We start from the raw sequence: 26,990 nt of genomic DNA, 5'->3' as shown, positions 1-26,990 counted from the left end.
TGCTTAAAGTTACCAGAAACAGACTAGAAATAATATTGATTCAGCAACATTAGTAAGGAAATTATTCACAGCATATATTCAGGAACAATTGCTTCAGATTGTAAAAAAAAAAAAAAATACCAGGGGACGGAACATACTAGACACTGTGTCTGTTCCCAAAGAAATTACTGTAACTTCAAGTCAAGTTTACCACCATTGATGTGCAGTGATCATGGTGTTATAAAGGTTAATTTGTTGCTAGATAATTAAATGCACAGAAGGTTAATTACAGATTATATGGAAGCAAAACAGTCAGTATGTAAAATAACGAGTGAGGTGTTCAGTGGAAAAACTGCAGATGGAATGTGGTAAATTCTGAAAGAGAAACTGAGTGCAAAAAAATCAAAAAATGTTTAACATCAGGATCTAGGCATACAACATCGGGGGATTTCCATAAGAGCAAGATATCTGATTAAGGTGAGAGGCAAAAAATATAAGAAATGGAAGAGAGGTCGAACTACAACTTTGAAAACTGAAATAATCAAACTGGACAAACAGATTAAGCATAGGGTGAGACAAGATCAAGAAAAATTTGAAGAACATTTATATAAAGATATTGAGCATAATAGGAAACCATTTTATAAATACATAAGATGTAGAAGGAGTAAAGATGCAACAAATTGATAAACTATGTGCAGATTCTAAAATTTATTCTGACACAACAGATTATAGATATATTTACAATATCTTATGCAAAATAGATTGGCTGCAGAAATGGGATGATAAGTTGTCCGAGTGACATCCAGGGAACTCCAGATACTGGAATGAAATTACATTATATTGAAAAAGAACTGCGCAAACTGGATCCAAACAAAGCACAGGGAGGAAACAGAATTAGTAGCAACGACCTGAGAACACTTCAGCAAGAACTTACAGTACCATTCTATTTATTATTCATTAGGCCATATAAATATGGGGAGATTCCTCAAGATTGGAGACATGAGCTTATAAAGCCTATCTTTAAGGGAAAGGGGAGTAGGACTAACCCATAGTCATAGAGACCCTTAAGTCTACTTTCATGTTGTGGAAAAATAATGGAGAAGGTAGTACTGGATAAGTTATTGTCAGAGCTAGATATGTTGGGGCTTGAAACCATATATCAGCATGCATATGTTGAAAACAGATCTATTACCACAATATAATAACAGCATTGAATGTAAAATTGTGCTGTGATGCAATTTATATAGATTTAACTTCAGCATTTGACAGGGTCATACATAAAACACTGATCAATAAATTAGAACTACTTGGTAGTGATGTACTCTTGATAAGATGGATAGCTGCATGGCTTAGAAATAGGACATGGCAAGTGTCATACAGCAACTGGACAGGTGAAATTCTTGGTTACAGTCAGGGTGACCCACAGGGCTCTCTCCTAGGCCCTTACTTGTTTAGATTGCATCTTTCAGACCTAACCTTTTCATTTGAGGTGTTCTACAGTCTATACAAAGACTACCTGAAATTGGGTAAACTGATTACAAGTGTTACGATAAGGCATGTCTGCAAAATAACTTGACTAAATTGACCATTTAGGCACAGGAGAATCATATGCTGATAAAGAGATCAAAAACTAAGCATATGAGATTTGGGAGACATAAATTGAAAGGTGATTATTTAATACAGCACACAGTGACTGAAACTGTAGACTCATTTAAGGACCTGGGTATAATTCAGCTATGAGTTTTTCTAATCATGTCAACCAGTTGGTTAATGATAGTTATAGAACTCTAGGTTGTATAAAAAGATTTATAAAATCTAGGAAATCAAAAATAATGAAGTCATTGTTAGTTACATTAGACCCAAATTTGAGTATGGAATAACAATATGGAAACCTTATAAGAAAACAAGCATGAGTAAACTGGAAAGAGTACAACGGAAATGTGCCAAGGGCATCCATGGATGTGAAAATTTAAGTTGTTATGAAAGACTAAAATATCTGAACTTGTACAGTGTCTCTTACAGATATCTAAGAGGAGATCTTATTCAGGTATAATAGGGCATTTGGAGACTACTACTGGGAATGTTTGGAGTTATCAAAAAATACTAGGCAATCATCAGACAACCTATACTTCTGGGAATGTTTGGAGTTATCAAAAAAATACTAGACAATCATCATACAACCAATGTAGAAGATTCTATAGGAATGAGAAGTATACAGTTGGTTCTCTGACAGAGTAGCCGATGCATGGAACAGGCTAACAAATTACATTAAAGCAAGTACTAGTTTAGATATCTTTAAGAACAGCCTGGAGACTTATGGGAACAAGTGATGTTCTTCGTGTTTCACTGTTGCAGTCATCACACTTGGGTTATCTGCCTGCAGATAGCCCTCAGTCGGCCCGAATATCAGAATCTTGGGATTTCTGCGTCGGATGCTGTCGCCTCTTCCATGATGTCAGGTCGTCAGGGGTATAAAACATGCAGCCGATGCCATTACATCAGTTTTTCTTGCCAAACAGAGCCCGAAGCAGAAGCAGTTCGCAAGTGCTGGTCGGCCGTTACCTGAAATTTTCATTATTCGAGTTTCAGACCTGAAGTCTTCTAAAGCTAAGTACCCCATTGGGGATCCTTTTTTCTTGCTCTAACCGATGTCAGAAAAAGTTAATTGTCTTCCCTGTGGAAAGCAGATACCTCACAGAGATTTTCATTCTTACTGCGTCACCTGTTTAGGCCCAGATCATGACTTTCCTTGCTGTCGGTTTTGTGCCCTGTTTAACGCCCGAGCTATTCATCGTCGGGCTATCTTTGTCGCCAAAATTCTTTTGCTCTCGTTCTCCGTATTTCGAAATGGCTTTGATAAGCCATCTGACTACCGATTTTGCGAAAAAACATAAGGATAAAGACAGAGACAGACCGCATATATCCAAAACTGCCGACGACGGTTCCCTTAAGCTAGTCACCAGTCCGCCGGTACTCAGTGAGGCACTTTCGCAGCCCCTTATACCTGTTTCTACAGATTCACAGGCCTCTACTGAGACCCATTCGGAGTCCAGTATGCCGCGAGATGCTTCTTCGACTATGGAACCTGCAGATGTCTCTACCTTGGATGGGTCTGGAGCCGCTGTGCAGGCACCGGCTTCTGAGGCTGTATTCAGACCTTCCAATGTTTGTATTAAACGGACTACTTCGTTTCTGAATAAAACTAGCGAATTTCTCAGGCCTAGAATTTGCACTACGCCTAGGAAAACGACGACCAAAGCACATTCTTAAGCTCCCATGCCACAGAAAGAAATGCTTAGATGGCTAAAGACCTTATTACTTTAATTAGGGGAAGCCAGCCTTCTCCCCTCTAAAAGACAAAGAATTAATTTTCCTTCTGATTCTACAGATCATGAGACCGATGACTCTGACCCCTCAGATTACCAGGACATACCCTTATCTACCTGTGAGGATTCAGATGCAGATACTAACATTTACAAAAATTAAGTTTAAATAGTCATGTTTAACCATGATTAAAATCAGCTGGTCTCTCCATCTTAAAATTTAAAGGAACAGTAGTTAAAAAGCATTGTGAACTTAATATGCATTTTCCTGTTCTTTAAAACTGCCTTACATAGCAAGCAAGTGAATACATTTATCGCAGCAGCAATATGGTGAAAATCATATACGAAAGTTGTGTAAAAATGTAAAGAATCAACTCATTTATCTAACCTTACATTATAAACATTTCCAGTGAAAAGTTAATAAGTAAAACATAATTTCTACAATGTTGTTACTACAGTATTTCATCTCATTAAACTTTTCAGTTTTAAACACGTGATAGAACACTTCGTTCAATCCTGGAAAGTTATAAGCATTGAGACGAATTTGCCATAGCAATTCCAACTTTTCTAATAATAAGGTGAATGGACCCCCTCTTGGATTACTGTCCACTTGATCAAGTATCCAGAATTTAAATGCATGTTCTGGATATTGTTCTATATGCTTTTCTAAAGCATTGTCCAGTTTGTGTTTATTAATACAATATATATGTTCGTATATGCGGTCCCTCATTCTATGCTCGGTTTTACCGACGTAGAATGAATCACAATTTTTGACATTTAGCCTCATATACGTTCATTTTGGGGTTGCAATTAACTTTTCTTCTTCTGATGAAGTTTAGAGAAGTTTTTGGATGAAAAGAGCTTCATTAAACTTTGTGGATTTAGTCTTCAGTGAAGTTGCCAGTTTTTGTTTTAATTTCTTAGTGTTTTGTATCTTGGATTTAGGAAATACCTACGTTTCAGGGCAGGCTGTATGCACTATCAGTTCTCTTCACTTCCCTTTGGCTTATCTACCGCGCCCAGGGTATTCACAAAATGCCTGGCTCCAGCCATTGCATACTGCAGGCAGAGAAAAACACAACTTCCCAGATGGCATTCCTCACTCCAGAAAACAGGTTTATTTGACAAACTACTTCAAACTACTAGCCACCCATACCCATACTGCAAGCCCTGGGGTTCATGGCCTCATGCATTCTCCTAATTCCATATGCAAGTCTGCATATGAGGAAACTTCAATGGTACTTAAAAAGACTTTGTTGTCAACATTCTCAGGACCTGGAAACGGTGATTCCTATCATTCCTTGCCTAAGGACAGAGTTCCTTTGGTGGACCGAGGCCTGCTACCACAACGAGGGACTCCCTTTCACTCAACCCTCTGCCGCCCAAACCCTGACAACAGACGCATCAGACTATGCATGGGGGGGGCTCACATGACGGGCAAATGCATTCAAGGCAAATGGAGCCCAAGAAAAATGCACCTGCATATCAATCAAAAAGAAAAATTAGCTGTACAGAATGCACTGACAGCCTTCCAATACCTTATCCTTCCAGGACAACTCTTGATAAAGACAGACAGCACCACAGTTATGTGGTACATAAATAAGCAGGGGGAACTCATTCCTATCCACTCTGCAGGTTAGCCATGGCTCTATGGAACACAGCCTTGAGCAATCAAGTGCACCTGCAAGCTCAATTCCTGCCAGGCAAACAAAATTCACTGGCAGGCGACTTAAGCAGAAATATAATGGACCCACATGAGTGGAAAATGGAACCAAACTCATTCAAGCTTCTAATCCCCAGGTGGGGGACACAAGATGTGGACCTCTTTGCTTCCCCCCAGAACCATCAGTTGAGAAAATGTTGCAGCAGAACTCCCCACAGCCAAGCATGGAAAGTGGATGCCCTATCCTTTACATGGGAAAACCTCTCAGTCTATGCCTTTCCCCCTCTGCCCCTCCTCTCAAAAGTACTACTCAAGATCAAACAGGACAGGCCAAGGACAATCCTGATTGCACCAGACTGGCCACGCCAGCACTGGTACCCACTTTTATGCAGTCTGACAGCAGTGCCACCCTGGCACCTGCATCAGACCCCTTCCCTGCTGTCCCAGCAGGAGGGCCAGATTTTGCACCCTCACCTGCAAACCCTGAACCTAGCAGCCTGGCTCATTCCATGAATACATCACCAGCAACCCTCAGCAAACAGGTGCTGGATGTCATCCTTGAGGCCAGGAGACCTAGTACTAGGAAATTCTATTCAGAAAAGTGGAAAAGATACTGTTCTTGGAGCCAGCCTCAGGGAAAGGACAGAACCGTGCCCACCTTACCTCAAATCCTATATTATCTAGCAGAACTGCTCCACAAAGGCTTATCCTTCTCTCCTATTAAGATTCATGCCTCTGCCATCTCATCTCATTACAATACTGAGCCACCCCTCTTCTCTCACCCTCTGGTCAAACAGTTATTGAAAGGAGCTAACAATCTAAGACCCCCAAGGAGAGTTCCCACTCCAGCTTGGGACCTTAACTTTGTACTAGAGAAGCTCACGCTCCCCCCCCCCCTTTGAGCCTGCTGCTACAGCAGAGTTAAAATTCCTCTCTTGGAAAATGGCCTTACTTCTAGCCATCACTTCAGCAAGAAGTGTTTCTGAGTTGCAGGCAGTTATGGCTGTGGAACCCTTCATTATCTTCCATGTGGACAGGGTTTCCCTCAGGACTAACCCATCATTTATGCCCAAGGTGGTATCCAGTGTGGCTTTAAACCAATCCATCCATTTACCGACCTTTTTCCCTAATCCTCAGAGTAAAGGGGAAAGGATCCTGCACTCCTTGGACGTACACAGACAGCTTAGGTTCTACCTTGACAGGACTAAACCTTTCAGAAAATCTGACCAGCTGCTGGTCAGCTTTGCTACAGGGGCAGAGGGCAAGGCCATTTCAAAGTAAACCATCTCCAAATGGATAGCACACTGCATCCATTTCTGCTTCAAACACCATGGAAAACCTACCCCACAGGGAATCAGAACCCATTCCACTAGGGCTACCTCAACCTTAACAGCATTTCTCAGGGGAGTCCCTACCAGGGACATCCTGGAAGCTGCAACCTGGAGTTCTGTACACACCTTCACCAAGCATTACCACTTGCCTGTCTTTTCTAAATCTAGAGCTGGATTTGCTACAATAGTTTTGCAAGGCCTGCTAGACAGCCCTAATACTTCTTGACTCCCTCCACCCTTCTTCAGCTTTGAGAATCAACCCAAGTGTGATGACTGCAACAGTGAAACACAAAGAACATAGTACAGTTGTGTACACTTGCCATAAATGTAGATGTTAGAGCGTATTCACTGTTGCAGTCCTGGTTACCCTCCCTCCCAGCCCCCTGACTTTTCTATACTTTCTACCTATCCTCTTTTTTGGCCATATCTTATGGCAATGGCATTTACTTTTTACTGGAGGTGTTCCACACCATTTAATTGCTTCCTATTTTGGGGGCTCCTGACATCTGGGGCAAGAAAAACTGATGTAATGGCGTCGGCTGCATGTTTTATACCCCTGATGACCTGACATCATGGAAGAGGTGACAGCATCCGACGCAGAAATCCCAAGACTCTGGTATTCGGGCTGACTGAGGGCTACCTGCAGGCAGATAACCCAAGTGTGATGACTGCAACAGTGAATACACTCGAACATCTACATTTATGGTAAGTGTACACAACTGTACTTTTTAGTATATTGGCAAGCTAGAAGGGCATTAATGCCCGTGCTTGAAATATTTGTATGCATGTATGTATGCAAGGATTTGACATATAACTATTATAGGTTCATAGACGTGTACTAGGCTAATATCCCTGCAGCCTTTACAAGCCTAGCCCAAAAGATTCCCTGGCATCATGCTGACCGATGTTATTTCCCAGTGCCCCTGTCTAGCAGGGCCACTGAAATGATTCCTAGGGTGAATTTTCTATTTCCCATCCACTCGTCAAGATCTGTCTTGAAGAGAGCCAGTGAGGTGCTCTGCTTGACATGCAAGGGAAGTCTATTCCAGAGCAAGGGTAGTCTCTGGGTTAGGAACCTGTCCCTCCAACAAGTTCTGTTGATTGAGGTGACGAGGTTGATTAAGGTCTCTGGCATGTGTGGCATGGAGGGGATTGGGATTTCTTTAGATGTAGCATATCTAGCAATGCTGGGTCTGACATGGCTTTGTAGGTCAAGCAGAGAGAGATCACCTCTAAGTAGGCAATAAGATACTGAGAAAAGTTGGTGTTTTTTAGTCTTTCCACATAGGGCAGGTGTTTAAGACCCAAGATACTTTTAGTGAGGTATTTCTGTGGTCTTTCTAGTTGTTGCATATGTCTAGTGAGGTACATGCAGAATGGGGCATTGTACTCGACGATTGGTCTAATGAGGGAAGAGTAAAGTGAGACAATGACATCTTTCTTCCTGGAGACAAAACCCTTTGTAATGAGATGTGCCATATAGAAAGATTTTCTGACCACAGTGGCAATGTGATTATCAAAGGGTAGGTCGCTATCCACTTGTGTGCCCAGATTTCCTATGACACCTTCAGTGTTCAGTGGACTACCATTGATTTGGTAGTTAATGGGTACCGTGTTCTTCCCAAAGGGAAAGACTCTGCATTTTTTTGGCATTGAGCTTAAGGCCATGGTTCTGACGTCAGACATTCGTCTCCATGAGGCCTTTCTGCAGAATGTCAACATCATTTGGGGAGCTAATAATGGCTCCCAGTTTGCAGTCTGCGAACTTGGTCAGCCAGAGTCCCTTGGTTTTGGTCTGGACTTCAGAAACGTATATGTCAAATAGGAAAGGACCCAGGACCGATCCCTGTGGGACTCAACTCGTGACTGGTCGGTAGTCTGATTTGGAGTCTGCTACTTTCACTGTTTGGGTTCCATCAGTAAGCTAGTTTGTAACCCACCTTGTGACATAAGGGTTGATGCCTAATTTAGTGAGTTTATTTATGATTCCTGAGTGAGGAATTGTATCGAAGGCCTTGGCCCGATCGAAGTAGACTGTGTGAACTACATTGCCTTCGTCCACAGCTCTGGTAACAGATTCAAAGAAGTCCACCAGGTTGAGCAGACAGGATCTACCATTAAAAAATACAAACTGCATGGGGTCTAGAGTCCGGACTTTCCCTATGTCCTTATTTATTAGGTCCATGACGATGCGCTCCATAGCCTTATATACCAGACTCATCAGACTAATCGGGCAGAAGTTCCCAGAGTCCATAGTCACACCCCCTTTGTGGATTGGGATGACTGTAGCAGTGCACCATTCAGTGGGGACAAAGCCAGAAATGAGGCTGTGGTTGAACATCAGACACAGGTGTGGTGCCAGATCATTTTGCAATTCATGTAGAACACAGCCTGGGATGTTGTCCCGTCCCATGGAAGCTGTATTCTTGGCATTGGACAGTGCATTTTTAACTTGTGCCAGCTGTAATATTGGGTGTTAAGCATCCCTCAGGTGTCGTGATTGGCCTTTTAGGGGGTGAGAGGGGGTGAAGTTGGCACTGAATCTGTCAGCCAGTATATTGGCAGTGTCTGTTGGCTCAGTATAGGAATTAACATTTTGTAGTAGCTCCGAGCATATCTGAGCATTGCCCTTTAGATTTTTGACATAACTATAGAAGGCCTTGTGGTTGTCTTTAGTATCTGTTGCATTTCATAGTATCTGTTGCAATTTTGTTTTCATAGCTAGCTTTAGATGATTTGATAAGGGATCTCAGCTTTTTGTTGAGGCTGACAAGGGAATTTTTCCAGTCTTGGAACTGCTTGCACTTGGCATGCTCTGCTCTGGGCTGACAGTTCCCTGACTTTACTTTTTATATGCTCCTTGTAGTTATGTACTCTAAGTCAAATACTGAAATTTCCAGCAGAATAAAGTTACAAGCTTCAAACGTATGTGTCGTATGTATTATATTAAAGAGCAAGTAATTTTCCTGTCATGGTTAAGACATCTTAAAAATACAATTTCATACTGTAGCTCCCATGGTATATGTCACAAAGCTTAAATACTGCTTACAAATATATTACGGTCAGAATTAAGTAAAGAAAACAATACTGACTTCACATTTAACTCCATTTCTCCCCACGGCATTGCACTAGCATTTGATAGAGGCTTGGTAAGGATAACAAGAATGATATTGTCAAGCAAGTTTGATGCGTTATTGCAGGGTCTAATGGTAGTGTTTTATAAAAGTAAATGGCACTAATGCTTTTCTGATAAGCACGATGGTGGAAACATTTAGTGCAAACTTTTCAAGGGTGATATATTAACCAAGATGGATGCATCAGTTCCTCAGGACCAGATCCTTGTCTTACAATTACTGAGGAAATAATTGTTCATGCTGTTAGTCAAGTAAAAAATGAGGTGTTTCGTGAAGCAGTCTGAAAGCCTATTTCCTGATATTTGTGAATATATATAATACCCTGCATGACTTTCTTTTTCCAAACCAGTTTGGAATTTGTTTACCTGCCATATGGATGGCTTGATACCTATTGTTGAGGAATTGTTTTTTTTCTTCCCATCAGCTGATAACAGCTACTCTCCTCCTTCACTGGGTCTGCCATACTCAAACTGATCAAGTTCTGAGACTAGTGAGGTGATCAAGGCACTAGTGCATCATATTGTTGCCAGGGAGTGTGTCCTAACCCCTTCCACACCTTGACTATTGTGCATGCTCCTGTTAAGTGCTGTGTCAGAAGGTGCATACTACTTCTGCATATGCTTAACCTCCAACCAAAAGGCGCTCACTGAGCTCGTATATTGTTTATTGCAGTAAGTGTTGGCTGCCTCCCTATCCCCACAATGGATGAGCAAATATTGGCTGCTCACTTTCACTGCCCACCCCCATGTGGTCTCTCTAGCACTTGTACCACTAGTCAAACACAGGTTGTCTAGGTCACAGTAAGGACTTTATCCCTCTGTATCATGGGGCCATTCCATTGTTGGGAAAATATTTGAGAGAACCATCCTGAATTTGCTTTCATCTAATATAGTGGTAAGCTTGGTCAGTCTCCACCTTGAATTCACTCAAGGGTGATTGCGTTTAGCATATTTAATACATTTCTCCATTAATGTGCTGGATGCTGATGACTGTAGAGTAACAAATGATGTAATTTACCTTGACATATCCAAAGCTTTTGATTCAGGTGTCTGACAGTTCTACAAAAGTAGTTTCAATGACTGCAGTTTATGGTAAGTAAAATCTTTGAAACAATTTTCAGTGTTAATGGACTTTGCACTTTTTATTGCAATTGTGCAACCACAGAGTTGCTGGTATGTAAGTTTGAAGGGTGTCCCCCTCATTGGGTTGTATTGAGGAGCTTGTATCCAGCAAAAAAAATATTTTTAGATTTGTTGGAAGTTATTTTACTCCACATGAATGGCACCCACTGAAATTACGTTTGGGAAGTCAACATGAAACATTTGATGTTCATAGATTCATACGTTGGTACTAGGCTGTCGGCCCTAGGGCCTATGCAAGCCTAGCCATAACAATTCCCTGGATATTTCTTCCCACAATATTTACTTCTCTGGACCCCTGTCTAGCAGGGTGACTGACATAATCCCCGGGGTGAATTTCCTATCTCCCATCCAATCATCAAGGTTCCTTTTGAAGAGGGCCAATGAGGCACTCTGCTTGATATGTATGGGCAGTCTATTCCAGAGTATGGGGAGTCTCTGTGTCAGGAAGTCATCTCTCCAGCATGTTTTGTTCATTGTGATGACAAGGTTTAGATCCCTGGAGCGTGTGGCTCTGAGGGAGTGGGATTTCTTTAAGTGGAGCATGTCCAACAGCTCAGGGTTTGACATGGCCTTGTATGTTAAGCAGAGATTGCCTCTGATTAGACGGTATGCCACAGAGTATAGCTGGAGTTTTTTTAGACGGTCAGCATATGGCATCTGCTTTAGGCCTGTGATTCTTTTAGTGAGGTATTTATGTGGCCTTTCCAGCTGTTGCAGATGTCTTGTGAGATACACACCAAACGGGGCAATGTGAAATTGTTCAATCTTGCCGTTTGTTCTTACACGCGGGTTCGGAGCCAATCCTCGGCTCCGAGTCGGCCGCATCACTAGCTCGCATCTTCGAGAAAGCTCGAGGCACAGTAATATCCCATGATCCTCCGGTGCTAACCCTCAGATCTAGTTTGCCGCTAGCAGCAGATCGCATCGAGAGGCTCGGGCCAGTAGAAATTTTACTATTTTTTCTTGTTATATACTGATAATTTTTTATTTTTCTTATACTCTTTATCATAGCATTTGATAGCTTTATTATATAGTGGTTGTTTGACTAGTTTAGGTAGTTTGTTACCTTAAAATTCTTAGTAAGGGCCTTAGGCCGTTTTTTTTTCTGTAAGAATTTACAGTATTTAAAAAGTTAACTTTTTCTATTTTTCATATAAATATATATCTTAGTGTGCTGTGGTGTGTTTTACAGTTTACATTTATATATATATCACTTATATTGTAGTGTAGAAATTTTTCTTAAGAGTGCTGTATTTTTTCTGTTAAAAATGTCAGGAAAGACCAAAAGTGGTTTTAGAAGGTGTCAATGCGGACAGAAGATGTCCATTACTGACCACCATTCATCCTGCGTCTACTGTCTTGGCCCTCTCCACTTGCAGGAAGACTGTTCCATCTGTCATTCCTTTAGTGGGAGGGTCATGCTGGAAAGACGCAGGAAGTTGGTGGACAGAGGTTTGATTAAACCTGAGTTTCAGGAGGCCCTGGACAAGGCTGAACAGGTTTCGAAGTCTTCGAAGGGGTCGAAGTCTTCAAGAGTGTCAGAGCCCAAGTCATTGGCTCCGAGCACCTCTTTTCAGATTCGGACACCGGCTCCTATGACTTCGGTGCCGGGTGTCGAGACCTTATCTCTGCACGAGGCTCAGGTCTTGGAGCCGGTATCAGAGGTACCACCGTCTACTATCCTTCGCTCGGTGACGGCTTTGATCCCTTCTACCCGTTCTTTGAGGTCACTTTCCGACTCCGATGTGGACCGAGTGGTACAGAAGCTTATGGAGAACTCGGCTTTGTCAAAATTAATAGAGGTTTCGTCCCAGCTGGTTTCGAAACTCAAAGCTATTCCAGTTCCCTCTACACTTCCTCCTCCGAGACCCGTCGAGTCATCGGTGTTAGGAGTCGAAGAACCGATGATTGTAGAGCCCTCGGTGCCGAAGCCTCCAGTAGTGCTATCGGCTCCGTTGACCTCGACTCCTTCGGAACCAGCCAGAGAGTCTCGGAGCCGAACATCTTTCCTGGGTTCCGGGTGGGGGGATAGTTGAACCGAGATTACGGTTCCGACTCTTCCTCTCGGTGCCTCGGCTCAGATCAGTTCGGATCCGTCCTCGGTGTAGGAGCCCGTGGTTCCAATTCCCGAGAAACGACCTCCTTCTTCGGATCGGGTCGGATCTTCGGGTCGGGGCACCGGTGCCTTTGACATCATGAGGAAGGTCTTGTCTGATCAGACACATACTTCACCGGTATCTTCATCTCCTTCCCCAAAAGGTCCGCGTTCTGCTTTTGTGCCTTCGGTACCTACCAAGCGTCGAGACCCAATGCCTCAGAAGTCCCCACAGGGAGACTCTGGTTCCTCAGATGCATCCCCAGAAGCTCCCGCTGAGGATGTTCCAAGGAAACGACTGTGCAAGAGGAGGCACATAGATTCCCCACAGGAATCTCTTACATCTGATACCGATTTAGATGAAACAGAAGGGTCCCCACTGTCCATCTCTGAGGATGTCTCGTTTGCAGACATTTTGGAAATCCTGAAGCAAAGAGGGGACTGGCAAACCCTTACCCCTTCTGCGGATGAATCTGTTTTACTGAAGGCATTTGGGACTCAATCTTCTACCTCCTGGGTGACTCCACCCTTTGATGATCTCATGGATCTAGTAGCTCGGAGGGCTTGGGAAACAACTGATACAGTGGAACCAGTCCCTCGTAAACCCAACAAATACATGACAGCTCCCCAAGATAAAGCCTATCTTACAAAAGGAGTTCCCGTAGACACTATGGTGGTGGCAGCGGCCACTAAGAAAGAGATGTCTGAATCATCTTCCTCTGTCCATCCTCCTAATAAGGATTCTAGGACAATGGACAGATATGGGAAGCGCATATTTAGTTCGGCTACTTTTTCCATCCGATCGCTCAACTACCTTACGCATTTCACACGTTTACAAAGAGATCTCATTAAGGAATTAGGAGATACTCTCCAGGGACACAGATGCTGCTGTCGCCGAGAAAGTGACAGCGCAACTTAACACCCTAAATTCCATAGTCAACTCGTCCATAAGGCTGATTTCATACGCAGCCGAAGGATCGAGTAGAGCGGCAGCTTCAGCGATTGCCCTGAGAAGACAATCCTGGTTGCGCTTATGCTCCTTTGCGGAAGCCTTTAAGTCTTCCTTTGCCAATGCCCCCTTTGATGGTGCCTCCTTGTTTGGGCCCAAAGTAAAGGAGACTCTCACGAGGTGTGAATAAGAAGGGAAGACCCTGTCTGCTGTAGGGGTCCATTTTTCCGTTCCATCTAGACCCTACCCTAAAGGGCAACGAGGAGGAAAGATGTGGTTCCGAAAGACTCAGGGATCTTTTCAACACACCTAAAGTGATGCCCCCTCCAGAGGCAGAGGAGGGGGAAGAAACGGAAGACGCCGCCCAGCTGGCAGAGGGGGTCCGCAAAATCAGGGTGACAGAGAGACCTTTTCTGGAAAATCCTTCCAGCACTCCTGAGTGCAGGCCCGGCTGTCCTACTCTGGAGGCAGTCGGGGGTCGCTTGGCTCTATACCCAGAGGCCTGGCAAAATCTTACATCAGATTACTGGGTAAAAAGCATAGTTACCAGAGGCTACAACATCCCCCTCTTAAAAATACCACCAAACTCCAAAAAACTCCCAGATATTCCACCCAGTCTGCGAGACCAAGCAACCATAGAGATAGGAAGGTTGCTCGAAAACAGAGTCATCCAACCAGTCCCAGCGGACCAAATAGGATCCGGAACTTACTCAAGGTTCTTTTTAGTTCCAAAGAAAACAGGGGACTGGAGGCCAATTTTAGACCTCAGCAAGTTAAATACCTTTGTGAAAAAGGAAAAGTTCCGGATGGTCACGCTTCAGTCAATCCTCCCTTTTCTGCAAAAGGGCGACTGGATGTGCTCTATAGGTCTCAAAGACGTGTACTACCATATCAAAATGGACAGGGCGTCCAGAGATCACTTGCGCTTCTGGCTGGGAGCCAGTCATTTCCAGTTTCGCGCTCTGCCCTTTGGTCTCACCTCAGCCCCCAGGGTGTTCACCAAATGCATGGCAGTAGTAGCGTCTCACTTGAGACGAAAGGGATTCCGGGTGTTTCCTTATCTAGACGACTGGCTCCTTTTCACCACCACCAAGTGTCGTCTTCTACAAGCCAGGGACTACACCATCAGTCTTTGCTCTTCACTAGGCATAACGGTGAATTTTGGAAAATCTGTCTTATCGCCGTCACAGCATATCTTATTTATAGGAGCACAGCTAGACACTTCCCTGTCTCAAGTTACTCTCCCCCCATCAAGAGTATCAGACCTCAGGAATCAAATTTCGTTCCTTCTTCACAACAACAGAGTCCCTGTACGACAAGTATTAAGAGTGCTAGGCTTGATGGCAGCCTCCCTTCTTGTAGTTCCTTTAGGCAGGATGCACATGAGGATCCTTCAATGGATGCTATTCGCCCAGTGGTCGTATCTACAACTTCCACTGTCTCACGAAATCTTGATCACGAATTATTGCAAGAAGGATCTCTTGTGGTGGATACACAGTCAAGAGCTAACACTAGGACGACCCTTTGTATTACCCAGTCCGGTAGCAACTCTAACCACGGACGCTTCCCTGATAGGGTGGGGGGGATTCTTTCAGGGACAAACAGTCCAAGGTCAATGGTCCAACTTGGAGTACAATCTGCACATCAGTGTTCTAGAGCTGAGGGCAGTGTTTCTAGCGTTGCAACACTTTCACAAGTCCTTACCTTGGGGAACAGTGAAAGTTCAGACAACATGTCAGTGGTCTGGTACATAAACAAGCAAGGGGGAACCAGATCTTACCCGTTATGCAGAGAGGCCCTCAGAATTTGGCAATGGGCATAGTCCACTGGACGCTTTATGATAGCAACGCACATCCCGGGGTTTTCCAACGTAATCGCGGACCGGTTGAGCAGAGCCATCCTGTTCCCTCACGAGTGGTCCCTCAAACCTCAAGTGGCGGAAGAGATCTTCCGCAGATGGGGCCAGCCTTGCTGCGACCTGTTTGCATCCCCTTTGAATGCCAAATGCAGAAGCTACTTTGCCCTGTTACGCCCCCCCCCCAGGGGGTGTCCCCAGGGATGCACTGGTATACGATTGGCCCCCAGGTCTCCTTTACGCTTTTCCTCCTGTTCCACTAATTCCCAGGTTTTTGCAGAAAGCCAAACGTCTGGACAGGACCATAATACTGATAGCCCCATTCTGGCCTCGACAAATCTGGTTTCCTTTCCTTCAATCCCATCAAGTGGAGGAACCATGGATACTGGACCCGGAGCCAGACCTGTTGACACATTCGTCGGGGGTTCCTCACACCTTCCTTAAGTCCCTCAAACTGACAGCTTGGCTGCTCCGCTTCCCATCTTAGCCAGGTCGGAGTTACTATCTCCTGCAGTACAACAAATTATTGTATCTTCTCACAAACCATCTACAAGAAAATTGTACATCAGCAAATGGAACCGTTTTGCGCACTGGGCCTCCAAACAAGGTATAGATCCATTCGGGGCCCCAGTACACAAGATACTAGATTTCCTCACCTCACTTTTTCAAGAAGGAGCATCAACATCCACTATAAGAGTTCAACTGGCCGCTATATCCAATTTTCATATTGGCCGTAAGGATGGTTCTCTTATGTCCCACAGGCTTTGTAAAGCCTTCATGAAAGGTACTTTTCATCTCCGTCCCCCTTTTCTTAATCCAATAGCACCTTGGAATCTTAATCTCATGCTGTCACAACTCATGTTGCCCCCTTTTGAACCGGCAACCACAACTCCGTTAAAATTTCTTTCGTGGAAAACACTTTTCCTGGTTGCCATCACTTCCGCCAGAAGAGTTTCAGAGTTACAGGCTCTATCTATCCGACCCCCGTACATGATTTGTCATCCAGATAGAGTAACCTTGCACACCAATCCGTCCTTCCTTCCGAAGGTTTGTTCGATTCAGAACATCAGTCAATCTATTGAACTGCCTACCTTCTTTAAAAATCATTCCAATAAGCTGGAATACACATTGCACAAGTTGGACGTTCACAGACAACTAAGATTTTACTTACATAGGACAAGAGAGTACAGAAAGTCAGATCAACTATTTGTCTCATATGCTGACCAAAGAAAAGGACAGGCAGTAACGAAAGTTACCTTATCCAAATGGCTCTCAGATTGCATAAATTTCGTATATGCTGAATCCAAACAGCAACTCCCTTTCAAACCCAGAGCTCATTCTACAAGGGCGATTGCTACCTCTTCAGCCCATACCGCTCGTTTGCCCTTAGATACCATTTGTGCAGCAGCAACTTGGGCAAAACCACATACCTTTATCACCCACTACAAGTTAGACAAGAGCCCCAGGGACAGGACGACGTTTGGTTCCACTGTACTCAGGAATGTTCTCCCTTGAGCCACCCGGGAAAAAGGAGCTAGGGACGCTACCCGTGTGTAAGAACAAACGGCGAGATTGAACAATTCCACATTAAGAAGTTATGTCTTACCATAACGATCCATGTGAATTGTTCATCTCGCCTTTGTTCTTACATTCCCCTCCCTCGTCTGGGAGAACGGTTTTCAATTAGATTCCTTTTCAGCCTTTTCTAGGTATGGTTGGCATGTTATTAACATCAGTAATGGCATATTTTATCCTCTACCTGGTAGTAGGGTTCCAGACACTTTGTAGTATCTGTTCATAAGTGTTTTAGACACATTTCTAAGAGGGAGTCTTCTGCTATAGCAAACTAGATCTGAGGGTTAGCACCGGAGGATCATGGGATATTACTGTGCCTCGAGCTTTCTCGAAGATGCGAGCTAGTGATGCGGCCGACTCGGAGCCGAGGATCGGCTCTGAACCCGTGTGTAAGAACAAAGGCGAGATGAACAATTCACATGGATCGTTATGGTAAGACATAACTTCTTATTATACTCTATAATGGGTCTAATGAGGGATGAGTACAGTGGGACAATGGCCTCCTTTTTTCTGGATGAAAAGCCCTTAGTGATGAGGTGTGCCACATAGAAGGATTTCCTGACTGTTGTGGCGATGTGGTTATTGAAAGTGAGACCACTGTCCACCTGTGTCCCTAAGTCTCTCATCACACTTTCAGTGTTTAGTGTCCTGCCACCTATGTGGCAATTCATGGGTACATGTTTTTTTCCAAAGGGGATAACTATACATTTCTTGTCATTAAGCTTGAGCCCATGGCTCTGGCACCAAGCATCTGTTTTTGTTAAGGCCCTTTTGTAGAATATCCACATCATTTGGGGATTCAATAATGGCTCCCAGTTTGCAGTCATCTGCGAACTTTGTTAGCTAGAGTCCTTTAATGTTGGCCTGTACTTCAGAGAAGTAGATGCCAAACAAGAGTGGTTCCAGGACTGAACCCTGAGGTACTCCACTTGTCACTTGTCTGAAGCTGGATTTGGAGTCAGCTACTTTTACAGTCTGGCTTCTGTCAGTAAGCCAGTTGGCAACCCATCGAGTGATGTAGGGATTTATGCCCAGCTTAGTAAGTTTATCTATGATTCCAGAGTGGGGGGTGGTGTCGAAGGCCTTGGTGAGGTCCAGATAGGCTGTGTGGACCACCTTACCCTCGTTCACAGCTCTGGAGACTGATTTGAAGAAGTCAGTCAGATGCAGGAGACAAGATTGGCCCTTCACAAACCCAAACTGGGTGGGGTCCAGTGTTTGAAGGTTGCCAATGTCTTTGTTTATAAGTTCCATGATAATGCGTTCCATGCCCTTGCAGATCAGGCTTGTCAGATTGATGGGACGGTAGTTTCCAGGATCCAAGGCGGATCCTCCCTAGTGGAGCGGGATAACTGTAGCTGTGCGCCACTCAGTGGGCATGAAGCCTGAGGTGAGGCTATGATTAAACATGCCACTTAGGTGAGGTGCCAGTTCATTTTGTAGTTCATGTAGTACACAGCCTGGGATGTCATCTGGTCCCATGGATGCTGTATTCTTAGCTTTGGAGAGTACATTTTCTACCTGTGTGGCCGTGATTATCGGAATTTGGCAATCTTTTGGTATTCAGATGGGCCCTTTAGGGGGTGAGAGGGGGGTGAAGTTGGCACTAAATCGATCTGCCAGGATATTGGCAATATCCTTGGGATCAGTATATTTAATGCCATTCTGTTCTAGCTCAGAGCAGTTCTGAGCATTGCCATTTAGATTCTTGACATAACTATAGAATGCCTTGTGGTTGTCTTTGGAATCTTTGGCAATTTTATTTTCGTAACTAGCTTTTGAGGATTTTATGAGGGATCTCAGCTTCTTACTGAGGCTGGTGAGGTTTTTTGCATCCTGGGATTTTCCTCTTTTCTGCAACAGTTTTTTCCTTCTGTTGTATAGTTTGTTTATAGCAGGGGACCACCAGACTGGCTTCCTTTTTTTGGAGAAGAGCATCTTGGTTCTATTTGGGATGGCACGATTCATGCACGAGTGGATGTGCTCATACAGTGCCTTAGTCTAGGATTCTTCATTCGAACTTCCAGATCCCGTCTGCGTGGGTATTGTGAAGTTTGTCACTTCTGACTTCAGTAGCATGATGTTGGCTTTGGAGAAGTTTTTTAAGGAGGTTTCCTTACTGGGGGGTAGGGGTGGAATGTGGATGTCAAGGGTGATTTGCTTATGGTCAGACCTGGCCAATGAGGAGGTGACCACTGGTGTGGAGCATCTATCTCCCATGTTGGTAATGACCAGGTCTAGGATATTGAAGCCCCTGGTGGGACAATGGATTAGTTGATGTAGGGCGTTGGAATTTATGAATTCCAAGAACCGTTGGGAAAAGGAGTTGGTACCCGAGTAGGTTTCCCATTTAATGGCAGGGTAGTTGAAATCACCCAGTATTAGGGTGTTTGGTTGTATCTTAATATTTTCCAGTATGTTTAGAAAGGTGTAGTGACAATCTTGGGGCATGGTGGGGGATCTGTACCAAGCTAGAGTTTGGATTGCAGTCTTACCTAGTATTAGTTGCACCTGGAGAATTTCAGGTGCATTGAGTTGGGCAACTAGCCTGGAGGTGTGAATATCCTTGGTGAATATGGACACTCCTCCAACTTTAGTGTTTCGGTCTTGGTTTTGTGGCCGAAAAGTGTGGTAAGAATTGTAGCCTGGTATTGCAGGGTGCTCTCTGGAGCCTTGAACCAGGTCTCAGTTACTGCACAGATATCGATGTTCTCCATTTTTAGGAGTGCCTCAAGAGAGTGCATTTTGAGGTTTAGACTTCTAGCATTGAGTAGCATTACCTTTAGATTTTGCATGATTGTATCTGTTACGGTGGTGGTTTTATCCTTTGAACCTTGCCTAAAAAAGGCACTATAGGGGTGGCAAGAGCTTGTCTCACCTTTAATCTTACTTGTGGGTCAGATCCGAAGTGTCAGATCTGTCTCTGCCAATATTCCAGCTCGAGGCCTTCAGCAAAATCGTGGGCTACATTTTTACCCATAATCCCTCTCCATTATAACCTCAGATCTCGTTTGCCGCACAGTGAAAAAGGTTCAATCAGTCATAGCTCTGGGCTAAGTACAAATTTTTTGATAGCTATTTTCTAATATGTTTCTTATATTTTCATATATACTTCCCTTTCTACTTTCCTTGTCGCCATACATCCTTTTGTTAGAGGATGTTTCTCTCCTTGTCACTAAACCTTTGAACTTTTAAACTTTTAAACTTTTGAGCTTTGAACTTTATACCCTTTTCTGTGTAAGAGAGTACCTTAAGTCTGTTTAAGTTAAAGGACTTCACTTCTCTGAGTGATTGTGTGCCTTCCTCCTTTATATATTTTTCTTGATAATATCTCAAAATTACAGCAAGCCTCTAGGCTTTAAAAAGTGCGAGAGATGCAGTAAAAAAATGCCCCCTAGCAATTTGCACACTGCATATATTGCTTGGGGGACTATACATTTACAAGAGTCTTGCTCCATCTGCCGTAATTTTAACCACTGGGCTTTGATGGAACATAAGAACAAATTAATATTGAAAGGCCTTTTGAAAACGCCTTTCTCTGAGGCTATATCTGCAGAATAATCAGATAAACCACCAAAGAAACCTTTATCGGAGCCGAGATCCTCATTGGAGCCTAAGCAGAAAGCTCCAGAATTGACGGATCCAAAAGCTGCATCGGATCTGACATACACTCCTGGCTCCAGTATTTCCTTAGAGCAAGCATCTCTGACAGCATCCTCGGAGCAGAAACATAGCCAATCTTCTTCAGTTGAAAGATTTCTTCTAGGCTCTCTCCTCTGATTTTGGTCTTTCAAGATTGCCTTCCCTATCCATTAGGTCCACCAGGAGTCTATCAGATGAAGATGTGGACAGGGTCATGGAGGACTTTTAAAGACACCTGCTTGGCCAGAATTCTTGTGGATCCAAGCCCAAAGAAATTGGTTCAGACTAAAACCCTTTCTCCTGCCATAGTTTCTCCTCCGATCGGTCCTCCTGCTTCGGAGCCGGCAGATTCTGACATCCAGGTTGTGTCTGTGTCAGCTCCGGGACTCCTAACCTCCCTGGTTCTGACATGAAGCCCAAGTGTTTTCCTGCCTTTGGAGTAGGAAACTTCTAGGAGCTGACACTCCCCTGTCGTGTCCATGGAGACTTTTCAGATTTCTTCAGAGCTGATTTTGTCCCCAGGGTCCTCAGCGCAGGTAAGCTCAGCTCCTACCTCTGCTTTGGAGCTGCCTTCTTCGGCTGTGGAAAGACCTTTGGCACCGACAACTTGTGTGTCAGATCTGGGGACCTCTTTGGAGTGGGGAGAGTTCTTCCTTCAAGGTAATGAGGAGGACCTTGACTTCTTTACAGTCTGAGACTCGGTCTTCATCAGTTCTTCCTCCGTCTGTCAGGTGCCTTTGTCTTCTCATGCACCCTCTCCACAGGTCTGCAGAGCCCCTAGGACTCAGTACATACCTCAGGATACTGCCCCCTTTTCTGAAACCTCTCCAGAGTATCCCACTGAAGAGGTCCTTTGGAAGAAGACATGAAGAAGACATGTAAGAGGAAACATCTAGACTCCCCAGAGGAGTCCATCACATCTGATACTGACCTCGATGAGGCAGAGGGGTCTCCACAAGCACATCCTGAAGATGTCTCCTTTAGAAACATCCTAGAATTATTGAAACAGAGAGGTGATTGGCAGCCTCCCCCTTTCTGCTGAGGAGTCAGTATTCCTGAAGGCCTTTGAATCTTGCCCTTCAACTTCTTGGGTTACTCCACCTTTTCATGAGCTTATAAACCTTGTCTCTTGAAAGGCTTGGGAGACCCCAGATACCATAGACCCTACTCCTAGGAGGCCAGATAAATACATCACTGCCCCCAAAGACAAAAATTTCCTTACAAAAGTTGTAGGAGTTGGTGCCATGGTCGTGGCAGCGGCCACCAGAAAGGAACTTTCTGAAATAAGTACCTCTATCCATCCTCCTAATAAAGACTCCAAGACTATGGATAGATATGGTAAGCATGTCTTCACATCAGTGACCTTTGCTCACTTTACAAGACTTCAGAGGGACCTGATTAAAAAGTTATCAGACTCCCTTCAAGGAGCCGTAGCTGATGTAGCGGCAGAGAAAGTCAGTGCTCAACTCGCTGCCTTAAATTCAGTAGTCAATTCTTCCATGAGACTGATTTCTTATGCAGCAGATGGAACAAGTAGGGCAGCAGGCTCGGGTATCTGTCTCTGGAGAAAGACTTGTTTGTGTCTTTACACTTTCTTGTAGCCCTTGAAGTCTTCCTTCGTTAAAACCCCCTTTGATGGCTCATCCCTCTTTGGGACAAAAGTGAAAAACACTCACCCAGTGTGAACAAGAAGGTAGGACCTTGTCTGCCATTGGAGCAAGTTTCTCCACTTACCAGACCCTTTCCCAAGGGCTAAAAAGGTAGTGGAAAAATGTGGTTCAGAAAATCACAGAGGTCTTATCAGGACACACAAGGTGAAAGTTCCCCCATGGGCAGAGGGGGTAATGATGACAGGAGACATCACTTTCGCAGCTGGGGGGGGGGGTCCGCAAAACCAAGGCTCCAGGGAATCTTTCCTTATGAGACCTTTCCAGCAAGGAGTGCCCAATTGCTCCCCTCTGGAGGCAGTCAGGGGGATGATTATTCCTGCACCAAGAAACCTGACAAAACATAAATGCCAAATGGGTGCAGGATATAATATCCAGAGGATAGGTTACCCCTTTCTCCCTTCCTACCCCTAAAAACGAAGTTGTTCCAGATGTTCCACACAGCAGCAACTGTAGAGATTCAAAAGTTGTTAAACAAAAGGGTCATCCAAGAAGCCCTCGCAGACCAGAAAGGATCCAGAACCTACTCAAGATTCTTTTTAGTTCCAAAGAAAACAGGGAACTGAAGACCCATTCTGGATCTCAGCAACCTAAACAAATCAGTAAAGAAGACAAGGTTCCGGATGGTAACACTGCAGTCACAACTTTCCTTCCTGGGAAAAGACAACTGGATGTGCTCTATAGACCTCCAAGCCCATACTACCATATCAAAATGGACAGATGGTCCTTACACTAGTCGCTTCCAGTTCTGAGCTCTGCCCTTTGGTCTCACTACAGCACCTAGAGTGTTCACCAAATGTATGGCAGTAGTGGTGGCTCACCTGAGACGGAAGGGAATATGTGTATTCCCATACCTGGAAGACTGGCTCATATCCACTCTGACCAGGCATCGCTTACTCCAGTCGAGAGATCATGTTGTTCAACTCTGCTCCTCTCTGGGCATTACCATAAATTATGAAAAATCTGTGCTACAACCATTGCAATCCTTAAGATTCATAGGAGCAGGAATAGATACTACCACTCAGATAGCAAGACTCTCTCAAAACAGAATACACGATCTCTGTCATCTCATCAGAACACTCATAAAAACAGTCCAAAGCCACTGCGAAACTGGTTCTACAAGTGGTAGGGAAAATGGCTGCTTTCATCATTCTGATTGCTCTAGTTCACCTCCATATAAGGGTAATCCAATGGATGCTGTTTGCTCAGTGGTCAATCTTAGAACTTCCTATGTCCCACAAGATAACTGTAACCAAGGCCTGCAAGAAAGATCTACAATGGTGACTCCGCTCACAATCAGTTCTACAGGGCCACTACTTTATTCTTCCACGGCTTCTAGCCACGGTGACCATGAATGCTTCCCAGATGGGTGGGGGAGGGTATTTTCTGGGGAAGACAGTTCAAGGCATCTGGCAAGACCACAAGCTTCACCTGCATATAAATGTCCTAGAGATGAGAGTAGTGCTTTTAGCATTGTAAGCATTTCAGGACTCTCTTCCCACAGGGACAATTGCAATTCAGGCCGTCAACAAGTATAGTACATCAACAAACAAGAGGAAAGCAAGTTTTAACCACTTTGTTGAGAAGCTGTCAAGGTCTGGCATTGAGCGATAGCCTCCAACTGCTTTCTAATAGCAATGCACATTGCGGGGAGATCCAACGTGATTGTGGATAAATTGAGCAGGGCCATTTTATGGCCACACGAGTGGATAGTGGATGTGATATTCTGCAGATGGGACCAGCCTTGCTGCAACCTCTTTGCATCTTCTGACAATGCCAAATGCAGCAACTACTTTGCCATAATCCCCCCAGTGTGGGAGTCACCAAGGGATGCACTTGTTCATGATTGGCCCACAGGACTTCTTTATGCGTTTCTGGCTATTCCTCTAATCCCAAAGCTCCTACAGAAAGCAAGTTTGTTAGAGACAACCATTATCCTAATTGCCCCCTACTGGCCTCATCAAATCTGGTTTCCCTTCCCTCAGTCTAATCTCTATGACAAACTCTGGATTCTGGACCCAGTTCCAGACCTTCTGACACACCCATTGGGGATAGTTCATCCCAACTTAGACAATTTGAGATTAACAGCTTGGCTGCTTCTGTTCCCGTAATTGCCAAGTTTCCGTCCCTGTCCTCTCCAGTCAAGCATATATCGTCTCATAAATCATCCACTCGAAAACTTTATAGAAGCAAATGTAAGAAATTTGTAATATGGGCTAACAGTAAAAAGACAGATCCTTTTACAGCACCAGTTCACATTATTCTTCGTTTTTTTGGCAGATATCTTCAATGATGGAGCAGGAGCAGCTTCAATGAAAGTTCAACTAGCGGTAATTTCTAATATTCATATAGGAGAAAATGACTGCCCAATCATGGCTCATAGACTTTGCAAAGCCTTTCTAAAAGGCACTGTCATGTTAAGGCCTCCTCTTAAACACCCAAATACCTCCTTGGGATCTAAATTTCATTTTAACAAACATTATACATCCTCCTTTTGAACCTTCTGCCACGTGTGATATGAATTATATTTCATGGAAAACCCTTTTCTTGGTGGCAATTACTCCTGCTAGAAGGGTATCTGAATTACAAGCTTTGTCCATAAAACCCCCATATCTAACCTTTCACAAAGATAGGGTGTCGTTGCCCACCAATCCATCTTTCCTACCCAAGGTAGTAACGGAAAATACCCTGAACTAGTCTATTGACCTTCCAGTGTTCTTCCCCAAATTTCAAAATAAAGGAGAATATTCTTTGCACTTACTCAGTGTTCATAGGCAGTTATGTTTTTATTTACACAGGACTTCGGAAGTCAAGAAGTCAGAGCAGCTTTTTGTTTCATTCTCAGATACAGAGAAGGGCTACCAGTTTCTAAAGTCACATTATCCAAATGGCTAACATCTTGTATATCCTATATTTACAATTCTAATAAGACCCTTCCTAATGGTACTAAAGCTCACTCTACTAGATCTGTTGCCACCTCTGCAGCTTTCCATGCTAGACTACCTCTGGATAATATATGTGCAGCAGCTACTTGGGCCAACCCTCATACTTTCAGCACTCATTACAAAGTAGATTTGGCCTTCAGGAGTAAAGCAGCTTTTGGTTCTGTGGTCCTGAGGAATGTTCTTCCTTGAGCCACCCAAGAGTTCTGTTGCTAGGGACGCGGTCCCACAAGTGAGAATAAAGGCGAGATTGACAACATCACATAAAGAAGTTATGTTCTTACTGTAACATTCAATGTGTGTTGTCCATTTCGTCCTTTATTCTCACAGACCTCCCTCCTCCCCCTGCCTAGACTCTTGGTACACTAGTGGCAAAGATTGCATTTTATAGGGAAGATACATACATACATAAATTATTTATATGTATATATATATATATATATATATATATATATATATATATATATATATATATATATTTTATATATATATATATATATATATATATATATATATATATATTTATACGTGTGTGTGTGTGTATGTGTGTGTGTATATATATATATATATATATATATATGTGTGTGTGTGTGTGCATATATATATATATATATATATATATATATTTGTATATATGTATATGTGTGTATGCTTTAATACACTTACAACTAGTTAACATGTAACTTTTGTTTGCACCTTTGGTGGGGGAAAACAAGATCTGAGGTAGTCAGGGAGAGGTGTTATGGATAAAAATGTACCCCACGAGCTTTACTGAAGACATCGAGCTGGAATATTGGCCGAGACGGATCCGACACACAAGTGAAAATAAAGGACGAGATGGACAACACACATGGAACATTATGGTAAGAACATAATTTTATTCTCTTCCCCATCAGCCAATATTATTTAAACTTGTCTCCATTGGAATCCGTATCTGTACAGTTGGAGATACACTGCCTGTTGTTACTGATCAGCAAAGGCAAAGAAGTGTCCTAGGGCTCAGTCCTAGGTCAATTCTTATTTAATATTGTTGTAATCTTTTGTTGTTACTACTCAGCTGTGGACAAATTTAGTATTAACACAGAAATGGAGGCCATGCTACATCACGCCTCAAGTGCATTTCCTCGAAAAAAAAAATTATTGGTAATATTCATTTCGGTTAAAAAGATTTTTGAACTGCAATCATTGATGTCTAAAGAACCATACAGATTTTCATTGGAACAGAATGTTTACATCTAAGGTAGTCCCTGAGATATTTTTAAGCTAGTCTTTTATGCTGTCTTCCTTCCTGCCTTCCTCCAAAGTAAAGGAATAAAGGAGGCATAATTATGCATTCCATGGAAGTGTGTGTAACACTCATGTACAGTAGTAAGAGAACAAAACCCATTAGCAAACCGATCATGTTTTGTTTATGAAATAAATAGTGTCACTTGGTCACTAAAGGGACCATCTTGAATTTTTTAGCTTATTTTGTCACCTCTGCAACAACACAAGACTGCCTGGGAAGTTTAGTTTTTTTTTTCTTTCTCTCCTCACCAGGTCAGTAGCTGCCCACCACTGCAGTCTTAAATAAAATCATCTGCCTTGAGTTTTTGTAAGGCTGCTTCTTGGCCAGCTGTTCACCATTTTCTAAACACCGCATACAGATTATCCAATGTAAAGATGGAGCAGAATTTGCTTTGACTGTCCCACA

The 26,990-nt window shown here is 43.5% G+C and overlaps 1 protein-coding gene across 7 annotated transcripts in view; it reads left to right on the top strand.

Annotated features, from left to right (window-relative positions):
* The window catches only part of TRAK1 (trafficking kinesin protein 1), a 969,724-nt gene that overhangs the window by 780,547 nt on the left and 162,187 nt on the right, over positions 1 to 26,990 (top strand). The gene's annotated exons all lie outside the window — the stretch shown is intronic.

The sequence above is a fragment of the Protopterus annectens genome, chromosome 3.part0 (assembly GCF_019279795.1).
Source record: "Protopterus annectens isolate FY-2018-M chromosome 3.part0, PAN1.0, whole genome shotgun sequence".
Classification (NCBI taxonomy): domain Eukaryota; kingdom Metazoa; phylum Chordata; order Ceratodontiformes; family Protopteridae; genus Protopterus; species Protopterus annectens.
Note: the sequence above shows the minus strand (reverse complement) of the source record. Positions and strands in the feature narration are given on the sequence as shown.